Source organism: Notamacropus eugenii, chromosome 2 (genome assembly GCF_028372415.1).
Source record: "Notamacropus eugenii isolate mMacEug1 chromosome 2, mMacEug1.pri_v2, whole genome shotgun sequence".
Lineage (NCBI taxonomy): Eukaryota > Metazoa > Chordata > Mammalia > Diprotodontia > Macropodidae > Notamacropus > Notamacropus eugenii.
In genome coordinates this window covers 301,440,269-301,454,608 of record NC_092873.1, presented here as the reverse complement: position 1 = coordinate 301,454,608, position 14,340 = coordinate 301,440,269, and the positions used below count along the sequence as shown (strand labels likewise).

The following is a 14,340-nucleotide window of genomic DNA, read 5'->3' as shown; positions in this document are numbered from 1 at the left end:
CAGATCTGAGTTCCAGTCCTTGCTCTGACACTGGTTGTATGATCTTGGTGAGATTACATAACCTTTTGGGTATCTTAATTTCCCCACATGTAAAATGACGATGATAAATGTTGGGCATAAAGTACTTTAGAAATGTTAAGGACTATGCAAATTTGAGTTATTTTTTTTTTTTATTTCCACAATGGGATGTGATTCCTGCAGTTCTCCCAGAATTTGGATACAGTTTTTGAGGAAATAAGCCTAATCTTTCTCAGGAATTGTCTGGCTTTCATTTGAAGGAAAAGGAAGTCCCATGTGTTCTCCTTAAACAAGAGGGCTTCAGTGGCTATGTTTGTAGGAGATTAGGAGAAAACCCAGCTCTGGGGTGTCAGTACCCTGATGCAAGCAGGTTTCTGGCCATCTGGGTGATTTCTTTAGGATCAGATAATTTAAATCAAACATTTATTGAATCCCCCACCCCCCTTTACTGTGTTCAAGTCACTGTTTGGTGCTATGGGACATACAAAGATAAAGCAGAAGCAAAATTAGAACAACAAAGACTTCAATTTTAGCCTTTGAATGACTCCTTGGTCAGAATAACATTGACATTTTGGATGACATGAAAATGACAAATACCAGGACAGCAGGTTATCAGCCTGCAGTTTAGGGGACTCAGGACATTTAGGATCACAGCATTTAAAGATGGAAAAGGCCTTAGATCATCTAGCTTGTTAAACTGGCCTCATTTTATAGCTGAGGATACTGACAACCAGATCCAAATGACTTGCTTGGGATTACATTGGTAGTAAACAGCAGCTCTCAGACGAATACATATCCCTTTCCTCTGACACCAAATCCACTCCTTTTTGCACTCACTGCCTCTACATCTTGGAATTTAGCAAATACCTTCCTACGATCAGACTCTGGAGAGCTAGCCCACTGCTTCAGATAGATGGTAGGGAGATGGCATCTGGCTTTTATCAAGCCAGATCCTTAATTTCATCTAACACAGATTACATTTCAAAAGACTCTTCTTTGGGGAATAAGAAGAGTAATACCAAGAAGGTAATGGACTCTCAAGGAGGTAAGAAGTCAATTTTTGCCTTTTCAGTAAACACCAAGCCTCATTGTACAACTATCTGAAATTCGTCTCTCTCTCTCTTTCTGTCTCCTCTTCCCGCTTCTCTCTCTCCTGCTCTCTCCTTCTGTCTGTGTCTATTCACTCTCACACTCTCCCTTTAATGATTCCCCCCCCCCCCCCATCCTCATCTTTTATGTTTGTTTCTAGGCCTTTATTTTAACTCCAACCCAAGTCAAGTGGCATTCGCCAGCCTCCACTTTCCTCAACCCCCTCCATATTTCTGCCTTTTGGTCCCCCTCGCCCTGCTGCTCCTCCTTCCTTGACTGCTGTGGGACATTGGTACTCTTCTTGGCAGAGACTCAACAGGAGTTGCAGATGCTACGGAAGCAACTGGGAGAAAATGAGAGACTTCCAGTGGATTTGTTCCCTCTCTGTAGCATGTGACTTGCATGGCTTTCAGTAAACCGTGGGGCCTAAAATTAAAAAAAAAAAAAGATATATTTGCAACGTTTGAAGCAATAGTAAATTGGGGGCAGCAAAGGCCTGCTTGCTTGGTACATACATTCATTCAACTTCAGTTGGCTGAGGGAATGTGTGTGTGTGTGTGTGTGTGTGTGTGTGTGTGTGTGTGTGTGTGTGTATGTGTGTGTGTATGGTGTGAAAAGCATTTATTCCTGAAGCTTTAGACATTGTCCAATTATCATAGCTCTATATAAATATAATTTCAAGAATATCTAAAGTAATAGTCTTTAATGCAAGGGAGGACTTCCCTTCCCTCTGACATGGTTTGTGCTGTGGAATCTTTAGATGAGACCCTAGACAATGGCAGGGGAGAAGTGGTCTCTTCCATACACTATATTGTCCTCCCTAACTGCAAAATGCTACTTAGTAGTATGGTCTCGTCCTGAGAACAGCCTTGCAAAACAGCAGTCACCAGACCAAGAAGGTAGAAGGCAAATTCTTCCTCTTTCCCTTTTGTAGAAGGTGATATATCTTGTCTGGTTTGGACTGCCAGTGACAAGGTAAGTGTCAGATCTCTAGAGACCAGAAGAACATGCTCTGGGATTTATGGGAGGAGGACTCTGTATTCCATCTTCCAGGATGGTTGTTTACTTCATCTTGTCCCATACACACCCTCCCCAGATTGCTGGCTCTCTATCTTGCAGGAGAAGTCCTTGCTTCCTATGTTGGCTCTACTACTCCTCTTTAAAAGGTCAATTTCATAGGATCAGCTATAGGCAAAATAAGGTTTTCAAAAACCCAAACCTTTTTCACCCTGTGGATTGTTTAATCCAGCAGACCGATGAATGTTTCTGGCTAGGAAGAAACTAAATGGACTTGAAAATACCCCTGGAACAAACCTGAATGGGCATGCTGGGCTAGTCACTGAGTGAAGGGATCTGGTCAGTGTCAGAGAATTCCTTTTGCCTAGAATCTACCAATTATTGACCCTGAGAGGAGGAGTATGCCAAACTGGAAGTGTGTAGAGTCAACCACACCTGGATTCACTCCCCTGATGTTTTTCAAATATGTTCTCAGGATGAGGCTACATAGTTAACTCTCTACAATAGTCAGTTTGGGGACATTGGTAGATGGAGCTCAGTTCAGTGGAACATGAAGGACTCAAATAGTCCAAGCTAGCCAGCACAGCCTGGTAGTTTGAAACTTAACTGAGCAGAGACCTATTTCCAAGAGGACACAGAGATTATGAAATCTCTTTCCAAACAGGAGAATCGTTCATTTGCCTAGCCTCAGTTACCTACGAATAAAATTCTGCCCAGAATGGGAGGGCAGAATGAAACAATTTCTGGACGTCCCTTCTAGAGATACTAGAGATGTAATTTCTCCTCTTTCTAAAGGATTAGAGAAAGGTGCGAAATACCAGTTTAGAAGCAGAGGCTCTAGAGGCAAGGCCGCTAGAAAATCCACTGTTCCTGTACCCAAATGGCATAGACTTTGCCAATTTCTGCAGAATCATAGAATCTGAGATCTGGGAGGATAGAAGTCATCAGGTCCTTTTGTTTCCCCTCCTCTCTTCCTTTCTCTTTTCCTTTTTGTTTCTGGTTAGCTTCACCCTGACTCAAAGCAAAAGATGGAAAAATGACAAGGGGGCCTCCCTGATACAGCCCTTCAATGAAGAGGGTCTGGCATGGGCTCTTTGAGCCACCCACTTTGTAACTTCTTTGAGTTGAAACATTAGCACCAGATTATCCCAGAGCCTCGGAGGCAGACACATGAACTCCATTTTGTCTTTGGATGCATTCTTCCATCAGAATGACTGTTGCTTAGTGCAGCTCTTTCTCCACTCCAGGAATCATATGCTTAAGCTATATTGTGGTTTGCATGGCAGCTTTGATGGTCACTGAAAAGTTGATATACAATGTGCACAGAGGTTACCTGCATGAGTATGAGTCCTTACAGAACATGTGTATTTGTATGTGCTTTGAGCTTTCTGGAAAGGGGAGTGTGGGATATATGAGCATTGCAATTTTGCTTACTAACATACACATGTTTCCAGGACTGTAGTTGAAAAGTATATTCACTGCCTTTGGTTTGTTCCTTTGCCTTAGACCTTCTCACCCCTAATCCCAGAGACTCTAAAGAACACTGACTGGGTATTGTCTGAATTGGGGAAAAGAAGGGATTGTAAAAGTGGGATGGACTGGTCAATGAGGACCAAACACATTGATCTATCTAAGTACCCTGACTGAATGAAGGGCAGAAACAAAAACATCTCTCAGATTTCCAGGCAGTCACAAAAGCTTTGCCCATAGTTATGTGCCCAGTACACAGTAAGTGCTTAATAAATATTTATTGACTTTCTTACTGCCTGGAAGGAAGCAGAATCAGCTGAATTTTCCCTGAGGTCCAGCCTCCCCACCCAGGCTTTTCTGCCAAGGGACACAAGCTTAATCAGAGATGACAGAGGGTCCAGTGGAAGGGCCCACATTGCACAGAAGTTTGATGAGAGAGAAGCTTACGTGTCATCTAGTCCAAGAACTTCCCAGTGCTCATTCTTTCCCAGGAGCTGGATGATGTCAGCTTTAAATAGTGGCCCATTGTACTCCCCATGAGAAACACTTAACTCAGGCTCACTGCTCACCATGGCCTCTGAGGGGAAAGGATCCCATATTTAGAGGTTGAGTGCCTCATCAAGACAAAATAAGTAAAGCACAGATCATCGATGTCATCATTGCCCAGATGACATATCATGTTTTCTCTCCTCCTCCCACTGTACCAAAGTGGAAATTTGAAAGATTAGTCAGATGGCTGCAATGCCAGGATCTGCTCTGTGGTTCCATGGTTTGTTAATGAAATATGAAGTCCCAGAGCTCTTGTCCTAAGCATGTATGGTGGGAGCCCTCTCCCCACCTTCTCCCCACCTCTTACTGTGCTAACTTTTGTCCCTGAGGTGAAAGTTGCAATTGCCAGCAGCACCCTAGACAAAGCCATTTTCTAATTCTCTGCTATGGGAAGAGGTGGGATGTGGAGAAGGGGGTGTGAACCCCCACCTGGCTGATATTTTGTATGAATGTCACCTGGTGCAAAGATCACATAATCCTGTACATATGCCACTTCAGTCTCCATATGTTTCCAAAATTACATCCAGCCATACTGACCCCCTCCCCAATCTTCCTCCTTTTATTTATCTTATTTCTTTCTTACAAATGTCTTTTTCTGTCCAGGTATGAGTCCTACCACTCCTGCCATGCCAGCCCCATTGCCTAGCAACCCTGCTGAAGTCAGTTCTCCTCACTGCCTGCACACCCCCCACTATACTTCCCAGCCCCATCCTCTGTGGATATCTGCAGAACTCTGCAGGTCAGTCACCTCAGGACCCCTCAGTAACAGTGGCCTTTGGGAAACGATTAGAATTCAGAAGCCAACTGCTTTGGGGGGCTTGTCCTCCAACTCTGCAATGTGCCAGCCACAATCTAAACTCTCATGTAAATGTCATGATTTTGAAATTTCAGAATTGGGAGAAGGGGATGGGTAATAAGAGGGATCACTTTTCTCTCCTTTGTCAAGGGCTCTGTTACCTTGCATTTTCAGGGAGCTGGGTGGGGATTTAGAATGACAATTCTTATTTCAGTAATAGAAGCAGTGAGATGAAGAAGTGAAGGGATTGAGTTCCCGCCTTCCTTCCAGTGCTGCTGACCCCTTGATCACTCCTCTCTTCTCCAGCATGCTCTGGGAAAGGATTAGCCATCAGGAGAACACGTTAATCTTATCTTCTCTTTCAAGGGCATTAGCATTTTAAGCCTTTTCTTAAATTATTGAATGACAAATTTTCTTCCTTATCAGAGGTGTGAATCAGCAAATGTAAGAAGTATGGTTTTTTGTGTTGTTTTTAACTTCTTTCTTTTTATTTTTTTTAATGGGCTTAAAATTTATTTAAAATTTGAAGACAAAATAAGAAAACAAAAAAACATTGCCATTTATACAGTAGAAATTTCTATTTCAAGAAAACATATGTAATAAATATTATACATTATTTTCATAGCTGTCCGTATATTCTTTACATCCTTGGAGGTTTTCTTTTGTTGTCTACTGTGTACTTTTTACTATATTTGTTTTCCTCCTTCCTCACCCCATCCCCTGGAAGGCACAATTGAGTGTGGAGATTTTATATGTACATATGTGTCTATATGTGTGTGTGTGTATATCTATATATATAGATATACACACACAGATATACATATACATACACACATACACATATTTATATACACACCTACATATACATGTACATATATCCATAGATATCTATAATCATACACATATATACATATATATTCATGCACATATAGGTAAGTTACATACTATGTTTATTTCTACTTGTCCTCTGTTTCTCTAAAGGTGGATAGCATCTTCTTTCATAAGTCCAAGTTTTCTATACTTTTCTAAATCCACTAGCTCATCATTTCCTACACCAAAACAATATTCCAACTTTATACTGCCTGGTTATTTTCAATAGTTTAAAACAATATTGATTAATATGGATGACATGTAGTATAGTTTCTGTGTTTTTCTCTTTTAATGAAATCTATTTTAGCTTTAACTTTATCTGAGATCATGATTACTACCTCTACTTTCTATTTTTATTTAATAAAATCTGCGGATGACTTTTATTTTATGTATGTGTGAATCTCTCATTTTTATAGCCTTTCTTGAAAGCAACATATTGTTGAATTCAAATTTTTAATCTGCTGTTTCCATTTTAAGAGTAAATTCACCACATTCACATCCTAGACTATAGTTACTTGTTTATTTTCGTCACTGTCCTTATTCCTATCCCTCCTCACTCCTCTGCTTTACTTCTACCTGCTACTTTACTCTCCTGTTCCTTAATCCACCCTCCTTCACAAATCCCTACCTTATTCTCTCCCCTGACTGCATTCCCTTCCCTTCTTTTTCTGTCTGAATTTGGAAGATATTTATATCCTTCCAAATATATCTATTGCTCTCTCTTTATCCCATTTCTACTCATCTGCTCACTTTTCTATACCCACCTATTCTCTCTCCCTCATATTTCTTTATGTATTTAGAAGACTTTTAAACCCTTCCAAATGTATATATTGTTGTCTCTTTAACTCAGATCTGATATGAGTAGGGTTCTTTCTAAGAATCCCTCCCTTGTGCTCTTCGTACTGAGCATACATTTATTCTCTTATTTCTTTCTGAATATACCCTTCTGGATACATCTTATTGTTCCCTCTTTATCCTATTCCCAAGGAGAGCAGGGTTCTAGAACTACCAGCTCTGTCCCCCCATCTAATTCCTCTGTATCAATTCTTCTTCTACCATCTCATTTGTATGAGATAATTACTTTTTACCTTTTCTCATATCACTGGGCTTTTTAGAATTACATCATTCTCAGCTTTACCCTAATCTATCTTTTGAACTACCCAATCACTAATAACAATTTCAGACGTTTATATTTCCATGTGTAAGAAGTAAACAGTCTGTCCTTATTGAGTCACTTGTAATTTATTCTTTAATGTTTACCTTGTATACCTCTTAGATCTTGTGTATCAAATTTTCTACCAAGTTCTGGCCTTTTTGCACCAAAATTCTGAAAGTCTGTCAATTCATTGAATATCTTTTTAAAAATTTATTTATTTTTACTTATTTATTCAGTTATATTTACCTTTGTTGTGTATGATATTTTTAGCCACAACCCCCATTCTTTTGCTTTTTGATAGATAGTATTGCAAGACATGAAGTCTTTTAGTGTAGCTGCTACTAGGTCTTGTATAATTCTAATTGTGGCTCTATCATATTTGAATTGTATTTTTTTTTCTTGTTGCACAAAATATTTTCTCCTTAAACTTGGAGATTTCTGAATTTCACTATGATGTTTCTGTAAGTTTTTCTCCTTGGGTTTGTTTTATGTGGTGACCAGTGAACTTTTTATATTTATATTTTCCTTCTTGATCTAATGCTGAAGCACTAATAATTTTCTTTAATTATTTCTTTGATTATTTTATCAAAAATCTTTTTCTTAATCATAACTTTAAGGTAATCTGATTATTCTTATGTTTTCTCTTCTTGATCTATTCTTCAGATCAGTTGTATTTTTTTTATGAGATGTTTCACATTCTCTTTGTTTTTTTCATTCTTTATATTTTGTTTTATTATTTCTTGGTCTCTTGTAACTTTGCTGGTTTCTCCTTGCCCAATTCTCATGTTTAAGTAGTTGTTTTCTTCCTCAAGATTCTGGATCTCCTTTTCCAGTTGGTTGACCTTTGTCCATAATCTAATTTTCTTGGATTGTTCTAATTTTTTTAGTTTTACTCCAACCTCTATGATTTGATTTTTGAAGTCTTTTAAAAATTATTCTTTGAACAATTTTTGTGTAATTAGTCATTTGACATTAGTCTTTGCTTCAGTAAACTACTCTGAGGATGAACCATGGTATTCTCTGTTCCCGTAGTAAGTGTCTATGGTTGGAATCTTTCTCCTTTGCCTAATCATTTTTTAAAATTTCATTTATTATTTTTAGTTTTCAACATTCATTTCCACAAGATTATAAGTTCCAAATATTCTCCTCATCTCTCCCCCCTGCTCTCCAAGATACCATACATTCTGATTACCCCTTCCCCTATCTGCCCTCTCTTCTATCATACCACTCCCTTCCTTTATCACCATCTTCTTTCTTTTCTTGTAGGGCAAGATAGATTTTTGTACCCCATTACCTGTATTTCTTATTTCTCAGTTGCATGCAATAACAATTCTCAACATTCATTCTTAAATTTTTGACTTCCAGCTTCTCTCTCTTCCTCTCTCCCCACACATCCCCCCTGTGAAGGCAAGCAATTCAATATGGGCTTTACATGTGTACATATGTAAAAGACTTCCATAATAGTCATGTTGTGAAATACTTTATTTCCCTCTACCCTATCCTGCTCCCCCTTTATTCTATTCTCTCTTTTGTCCAGTCTTTCCCCAAAAGTGTCTACTTCTAACTACTCCCTCCTCTCATTTGCCCTCCCTTCTATTATCCTCTCACAGCCCACTGTGCATGTTATTCCCTCCTTAAGCCAAATGTGATGAGAGTTTCACTTTTTCCCTCTCACCTCCCCCCTTTTCCCTTCCATCGACAAAAACTTTTTCTTTCCTCTTTTATGAGAGATTATTTGCTCCATTTCATTTCTCTCTTTATCCTCCCAATATATTTGTCTTTCATCCCTTAATTTTATTTTTTTAGATATTATCCCTTTCTATTCAACTCATCTTCTACCCTGTCTATATGGATATAATCCCTCCAACTTCCCAAATACTGAGAAAAATCTCAAGAGTTACAAATATTATCTTTCCATGTAGGAATATAAACAGTTCAACTTTAGTAAGTTCCATTTCCTGTTTACCTTTTCATTCTTCTCTTCATTCTTGTATTTGAAAGTCAAGTTTTCTATTCAGCTCTGGTCTTTTCATCTAGAATGCTTGAAAGTCCACTATTTCATTAAATAGTCATTGTTTCCCTTGAAGTATTATACTAAGTTTTTCTGGGTAGGTGATTCTTGGTTTTAATCCTAGTTCCTTTAACTTCAGGAATATCATATTCCAAGTCCCTCGATCCCTTAATGTAGAAGCTACTAGATCTTATGTTTTCCTGATTGTATTTACACAATATTCAAACTTTTTCTTTCTGGCTGCTTGCAATATTTTCTCCTTGACCTTGGAACTCTGGACTCTTGCTACAATATTCCTAGAAGTTTTTCTTTTCAGATGTCTTTCAGGAGGTGATACATGGATGCTTTCAATATTCATTTTACCCTCTGGTTCCAGAATACCAGGGCAGGTTTCCTTGATAATTTCATGCAAGATGATGTCTGGAATCTTTTTTCATCATGGCTTTCATGTAGCCCCATAAATTTTAAATTAATTCTCCTGGATCAATTTTCCAGGTCAGTTCTTTTTGCAATGAGATATTTTGCATTGTCTTCAATTTTTTTCAATCTTTTTGTTTTGTTTTGCAATTTCTTGATTTCTGATAAAGTCATTAGCTTCCATCTGTTCACTTCTAATTTTTAAAAAAAATATTTTCTTTAGTGGTCTTTTGTACCTCCTTTTCCATTTGGCTAATTTTGCTTTTTAAAGTGCTTTTTCCTCATTGGCTTTTTGGACCTCTTTTGCCATTTGGGTTAATCTATTTTCAAAGCTGTTATTTTCTTGAACATTTTTTTAGATTTCTTTTAGCAAGGTGTTGACTCACTTTTCATGATTTTCTTGCATTGTTCTCATTTCTCTTCCCAATTTTTCCTCCACTTCTCTTACTTGATTTTCAAAATGTCTTTTGAGCTCTTCCATGGCCTGAGACGATTGCAATTTTATTTTGGAGGTTTTGGATGAAGAAGCCTTGACTTTGATGTCTTCCTTTAATGGTATGCTTTATTCTTCCTCATTCAAAAGGATGGAGGAAAATACCTGTTCACCAAGAAAGTGACCTTCTATAGTCTTATTTTTTTTTCCCTTTTGTGAGAATTTCCTCAGTCAGTTACTTGACTTTTGAGGGCTTTGTCAAATGGAGGGTATGCTCTAGGGACCTGTAAGTTCTCAGTTCTTCCAAGGTGGCACAATCAAGGGAGAGGAGTTTACTCCTTTCTTGGCCTGCTCTCAGGTCTGGGAACAATCACAAGCTTTTTGGCCCAGGATCTGCGAGTAGGGTTCCCTCTCCACAACTGCCTCCAGCTCTATCACACCAGTGCTCCTTCTCAACCTAGGGTTGCCACCTAGGGCTGAGATTCAGATCAGCTGCTTGATCCCCCCAGGAGCTTTAGGCTGAGGGCTCCTAAAATGGATGCTGCAGCTGCCTGGGGATGGGGATAGGGCAGGACCCTTCTCCCTTCTTACTCAGGTGAAAGAGTTCTCTCACTGACCTTTGAAGTTGTCTCTGGCATTTGTGGTTTGAAGAATTGGGGAACTGCATCTGCTACATCGGAATTCTGTGCCCTGAAGCCTGTTCCAGTCCTCTCCCTGCTGGCACCACTCTTGCAAGTCTGGGCTGTGCGCCACTCTGGGCCTGGTGTTATAGACCTTTCTTCTCAGTCTTCCAGGCTGTCTTGGCCTGGAGATCTCTTTTAATGTGTTGTTTTGTGGTTTCAGTGGCTCTAGAATTTGTTTAGAGTCATTTTTACACATATTTTATTGGTGTTGTGGGCAGAGCTACAAGCAGGTCCATCCTTCTACCACACCATCTTGGCTCTGCCCCTGCCTACTCATTTAAAAATAAATTAGCAGCTTGTTATTATAATCTCCTCTAATACTAGGGTTTGGTGGATATTGCCTCTGGCCTCAGATGCTTCTTAATGTAATTTTGTGAACTTTGTCCAGAGCCCAATCTCTGCACTCCTTTCCCCATCCAAACCACAGGTAGGACCCCCAGGCACACTATTCTGGAAATGCTCTTGCTCCCTGATCACCTTGCAGTGGCTATAACCTTCATTTCTCCACACTGACCTGGAATGAATATCAAGGGCTCAGCTCTCCTGTAAGTATCCACAGGCACCAGTGTCACTATCCCACTGCTTCTGTACTCACCTGGTGTATACTGGTTCCTTCTTGCCCAAGACTGCATCTCACCAGAACAGCTGAATATGGTATCCCTTGTCAGCAGAAGCCTCCTTAATGTCTCCTTGCCCTCACCCCCAATCCAACTCTCCACTTTGTCTAGGAGATGAAAATTCCTGTGTCTGAGACTGAGGCTAACTCCCAGCCCAACTGCTTCCAGGGCTTGTTCTTTGTTGTTTTATAGGAGATAGCCTGGAGGTTTGTATATTTCACTCTTCAGAACAACCAGGGATCTTTCTTTGCATCTTCTCCAATTGTCCCAGGAGGAACACTGTTCTACCTGTGTCTATTTTGGCCACTCTGTGTACACTCTGAGGCACTATTTGTCTTGTTTGTGGAACACATATGGAGAACTTGGAATTTCCCAACCAATTTTGCCATCTTGCCAGAATCCTCTCTTTTGTTTCTTAATAAGGGAGACTCATAGGCTTTCCATACTGCTTGAAATCTCAGCCTAATTTGTTCAATAAGTGTGTATAAATTCTATTCATCCCTCCTCCCCCACTCCCTACTAACACACACAGTTGGGGCACCATGGAAGTCAGCAAATCAGAGCTTGAGTGCCTCCTGAGATACACAGCTGAGCATCTTTGTAAGCTCTGTAAAGCTTCTCAAATGTGAACCCAGGCACAACTAGATAGTGCAGTAAATAAAGCACTGGCCCTGGAGTCAGGAGAATCTGAATTCAAATCTGGCCTCAGAAACTTTTTATTTGTGTAACTCTGGGCAAGTCACTTAACCCTGACTGTCTCCCCCAGGAAAAAAGGAAAACAACATGAACCAGTGTTGTGTTTTCCTCACATTCAATCACAGGCCAGTTTATTGTCCATTTGCAGTGCCTGTCCAAAACATTTGGAGGAAAAGAATCAACTCAGTGGACTGCCTATTCATGACAAATCATAGTATAAGCAACTATCTACTTATCTACTTCAATATGGGCAAGATCATGACATCCTCTCCATCTATTTTTTTTCTCTATATGTGTTATTAAACTCATCTTTTTTTGAATAGTCATATAATCTAGCTGAGGAGTTAAAAAATCACTTTGGCTTATTGTAGCTATCATATCATACCATTGATTGACACTAAGCTTGTAACTCTCCAAAATTCCCTCAGCTCTTTTCCATATTAACTTGTTGGGTCATAACTCCTCCCTCCTATAGATTTTTTACATCTAAAAGCAAGACTTTTCATTCATCTTTATTAAATTTCATTGGATTAGATTTGAATTACCCTTCCAGTCTTTTAAAATCAGCACCTGCTTCCTATGATTGTACTGAAGATCAAAGGTGTGATGGATGGCCTGCATCCCCACTTGGCTTAGTGATGTGGCGAAGAAGAAAGACACAGGCAGGTGGAAGAAGATAGGGCAACTCCATTTATTAATCTGAAGGTCAGGGTATATATAGACAGAAACTGCAAACCTACATGACATTCTACTCATCTCCTGTCCTAGTGATTTGGTCAGTCTTATTGTCTTTAAAGACTGTTAGCCTAAAGATCATCTATTTTACATATCCCTTGTATTCTATAGTTCTCTTGTTTGTCTCATGGAGACATCAATATCCGGGGGCATGGAGAGCCATTCTAGATGATAATGAGCGCAGTCACAAAGAACAGTTTTCCCGAAGGTCTATTCTGAACTTGTCAACCGGACTCCATCCTAGACCTCAACACAAAGGAGATAATATATGTAAAACTCTTAAGTTTGTGCCCAGCACAAAATAGGTGCTCTTCCCTTGAATTCTATCACGACTCTGTCATTCAACATGTTCCCTATCCCTCTTACCTTGGAGCCTTCTGCAAATGAGGTAAACACACTATTTATTACTTCAATGGCAATCCAGGTCATATAGAAAATTAATGAATACCCCAGAGCCAAGAGCAGATCCCTCAAACACTCTCCTAGAGACTTCCTTCCAAGTTGATATATATCTCTCTGCTTTGGTCCAGTCATTCCATCCATTTGGAAGCCACATACCTGTACTCTCATCTGCCCCACCTCTCTCCATCTCATCCTCAAGGATAGTATGAGAAGCTTCCTCCAATGCCTGCCTAAAAATCTAGGTATATTTTGTTTCCAGAATTCCCTAGATCTACCTGAGAAATACCCTTTGAAAATAAAAAGTGGGGTTGGGTGGACTTTGGCTGTGGTGGGTTGGAACCACTGGGGATCAGGAATGAGCCTATCATTAAGTCAATACAGATGCTGCACGTACATAACTCGCCTGAGCTGTCCAGTCCTTCATTCCTGTAACAGGCTTCTCCTCTAGCATTCACATGCCGAATCCAGAGTCCATGTCTGAGCTGGGCAATGAGATCAGAATCCTCCTGATAGAAAAGCAAAACCTGCAGGCTCAGCTGAGCCACCTCTCCAAAGGTAACAGGGGCAAGAACCCAGACAATGGCCTCCTCCATCTGTGGGGGAAATTCTGAAGCTGCTTCCATTGTTCCATAATGCTCAGAATTCTCAGAGTGGCTTTGGATCTGAACAGCTTCTTTCATGAAAGAAAGTCTGTGGGTTCTAGGAGGGCATACAAGTCAATGTTGTAGGTGCTACAGCCCTGGTCAAGCTGCCATATGTTGGTCATGGCCTAAAGAGAGGCATTATAGAAAGAACAATCAGACTTACCCACAGAAGGCTTGGGCACAAGTCCTGATTTTGTCATTCCCTATTTGTTTGACCCCAGACAAAATTCTCTTTCTCTCACCCTTAGATTTGTATTTTCATCTGCAAAATTTTAAGATAATTAATACTTGCCCTACCTACCACTTGGGTGTGTTGTATCAAATATTTAATAATAGCTCCCACTTATAGGGCACTTTAAAGTTTGTTAAAAGATACTTTATCATGTCTTTTTTATCATATCTAAAAATTAAATTAAAAAAATTATTTTCACCTCAAATTTTCTTCCTCTCTCCTCTCCTCACCTACCCATTGAGAAGGGAAGAAACACAATACCCATCATAAATAGGAAGTTATCATATCTCTTAATAACTGTGACAACCCTATGATTTACATATGAAATTGAGACTGAAAGCAGTTCAGTGAGGTGGGATTTGAATTCAGGTCTTCCTGACTCTGCAATCCAACACTCTACCCATCAGCTTACCCAACTGACTCAAATGTGATGGTGCCTAAAGGGTATATATAAATATAAGCTAGAACTATCATTATTATCTAACTTCATTTTGGAGCTATATTG

General features: G+C 39.6%; 1 long non-coding RNA gene across 1 annotated transcript; it reads right to left on the bottom strand.

The window, feature by feature from the left end:
• Positions 1-1,272: 1,272 nt before the first annotated feature.
• LOC140527557 (uncharacterized) lies at positions 1,273-13,516 on the bottom strand. Its single transcript, XR_011974852.1, has 4 exons — positions 13,354-13,516; positions 5,101-5,251; positions 4,042-4,171; positions 1,273-1,533 (listed from the first exon to the last, which is right to left on the bottom strand). It is a non-coding gene; the product is annotated as an uncharacterized lncRNA (long non-coding RNA).
• Positions 13,517-14,340: the final 824 nt, after the last annotated feature.